This window comes from Chamaea fasciata, unplaced genomic scaffold, assembly GCF_029207755.1.
Source record: "Chamaea fasciata isolate MVZ Bird 193981 ecotype frontalis unplaced genomic scaffold, bChaFas1.0.hap1 SCAF_4, whole genome shotgun sequence".
NCBI lineage: Eukaryota > Metazoa > Chordata > Aves > Passeriformes > Sylviidae > Chamaea > Chamaea fasciata.
In genome coordinates this window covers 70,270,055-70,272,826 of record NW_027094089.1, presented here as the reverse complement: position 1 = coordinate 70,272,826, position 2,772 = coordinate 70,270,055, and the positions used below count along the sequence as shown (strand labels likewise).

The 2,772-nt window shown below is 37.0% G+C and overlaps 1 long non-coding RNA gene across 1 annotated transcript; it reads right to left on the bottom strand.

Moving 5' to 3' along the window:
- Window positions 1–673: 673 nt before the first annotated feature.
- Window positions 674–2,160, bottom strand: LOC136288960 (uncharacterized). The gene is made up of 3 exons (XR_010720675.1): window positions 2,073–2,160; window positions 1,813–1,897; window positions 674–1,239 (listed from the first exon to the last, which is right to left on the bottom strand). It is a non-coding gene; the product is annotated as an uncharacterized lncRNA (long non-coding RNA).
- Between the last annotated feature and the right edge of the window lie 612 nt (window positions 2,161–2,772).

The window sequence follows — 2,772 nt, the reverse complement described above, 5'->3', positions numbered from 1 at the left end:
GGAGCTCAGCCCAACTGGCTGTGCTGTCTCTGGCTGTCCTAGTGAGCCCTCCTTGGCACCACTCAGCAGCAGACAAGAAATTCAGCAAGAATTCAACAAAATACAGAGCCCTGTACTCAAATGCTATAATACCATATAATCCTGCACATATTTATTATGCTGATGGGCTAATCATACCGTGTTAGGCCATATAGCCTGATTTTGACTCAAATTAGAGTGGTTTAGTCATGCATGGTTTGTTCAAGAGAAGGAAAGAATCAGCAAAATAGCAATGTCTGAAAAATTTGCAGCTCTGGGACATTAGTTTCCACAGAGAGATATCTAAACTCATACCGTAATTCTCATTGCTATGAGAGTCCCAAAAAAGGAAAACACAGAAAACATATAACTTATTTATTAATATTTTTAATTATCCTTCTTAGGCAAATATCTCTGAATGCTACATTTTTTTTCAGAAAGACGTCAGTTTTTTCCTAAAAAAAAAAAAAAATTTAGAGATACCAGACAAGAGGAAGGTGTGTATATGTAATATGAATATATATATATACAAGATATATTAAAGTACACATAGAACACTGAGAGGTTTATTGCCCTCTATATGAAGCAGATTAATATCCACCGTGTCCATTCATGTACTGTAGATTATTACAAATCACACTTGATCTCATTTCTTCTCTATTTCCATTTCTCCCTCTATGAATTGCCTAGTCTTTTTAAATGTGCCCCACTTCCTAGCAATCTTCCCTTTCAGCTCATGTTCCAGATATTCTCAGTATAAGCTGCTGTTAATAGACTTGTTCTCCCCTACCCTGGGTATTTTATTCCTTTTTCTCCTCTTTAAACATAAAAACCCTTGATTTTGTTAATCCTAGTGTTTAAATGATCACAAGCCAATTCAAAATCCAAATATTTATTTAGCAATTTAAAAAATCAGTTTCGAAATGCCTCGATAAATCAGGATATCAATCAAATGTTGGGTGGACAACCGGGCAGCAACAAGAGTGCTCTCCGGTATTGCCCACAAATTCGGAGTTTCAGGGCAGGGATTTTATACTGTTTTTCTGCCCGGAGGCAGTGCATGACTGCTTCAATGTTCTTCACTCCCCGAAGGATGTTTTGTAAGGATTTCCTGAAGAATGGAAAAGAAGTCCAAAAAGAGTCACTGAATCTTCTTTTGGGGCACTTGATGAAGTCTTCTGCTAGATTTTCCATCGAGATCGGTATCAGATTCTTAAGTAGCTGTGAAAATGCGATCCACCCTTGATTAATGAGCTGTCTCCACGTTATCTCCACTGTTTATGTTGCAAATTTCGCGGTTTCACAGCTTGGACAATGGACTTTGGAATTTTGGAGATGCCCTCGGATTGCTACCGAGAATCCAGGTTTTAGTTACAATTTTACCACCTACAATTTTAATACGTGAACTTATACACTGCATCTATTACACTAGGTTACAACAGAATTTATTCTGTTGTGAATGTAACTCATATCATTGAGTTACAGAAAAATAAGAAAGAAAACTGCAGAAATCACTACCATCATGGAGACATATTGTGGGAAGTTCTAATTTTTTTAAAAGGAGGGGTTAGAAGAAAATCGGAAATGCCATAAAAACCTCCATGGAAAAGGTTTTTTCAACACTTGCCATAAAAACCTCAGTGAAAAAGCAGAAATGTAACCAGTGTGATTTTCATAATTTATGCTCTGAGAGTAACGATTTTATTTATATTATAGAAAGTAGTTGACTGCAAAAGCAAATTTCATAGTTCACTGTGCACTGGTTGGTTTATACCATCTCAAAATTTAACTCACCATAAATTTTCCTTACAGCTGGGAAGAAGCTGGTACACCTTACATTGTGAGATGTAAATATTAACAGATTATTGTGCTATTGCTCCTGCCAAAAAAAAGACACCCAAAGGTAGAATAAATTTCTTGCTCATTGCACAGGAACAGGAGAATAGACAGGGACAGAAAAAAAAAATAAAATCCAATTAACTTGCCTTCCCCTTGTACCATCAAGAGCTGGGCAAATATCATCAACAATCATTACAACTCAGGAAATTACTTACTCAAACATAGGGTAGAGAGTATTCAAATGTTAGGATTTTCTCCTTTTACGTGTCTACAGGAGCAGCCAAAATAATATTTTATCCTTCAAGATTTTCAGGTACTTTTGTCAGTTAACTATAACATTTGAAGGGCAATTTGTGGTCTGTTCTGATTGAGTATTCTAGCAGATGGTGCACATTCCCTCTAATTATTTTACAAGAAGTCATTATTTCTATCAGCTAGATGGGAATTCAGTTAACAATGCATTTTCTCTGAAGTATGTGGAACACACTTCACTGAAGAGGGGATGCAAAGCAGATGGAAGCAGACCCTCCTCAAGAAGGAATTGGCAGAAACTGACATTCAGGAGGTTCCACCAACATCTGCAAACATTTTTCCTCTGTGCAGGTGACTGAGCACTGGCACAGGCTGCCCTGGGTTGGGTTTAGGGGGTTAGGGGGAGCTTTTAGGGCTTGGTTTAGGGTTACGATTTTCATTTAGGGCTAGAATGGAGTGATGTTTATAGTTGTGCTAATATTTAGGGCTAGACCTAAAGTTTTATATCTATTTATTCTATACAGATAAGAGACAAAATAATCAATAAACTGAAGAGTAACTCTGGGCAATTTTGAAGATTTTGAAGGGGATTGTCAATAGTTACCCAGGGCACACAATTGGATGCAGTCCATTATTTAAATCTGAGCTCCCAGAATCTGATAA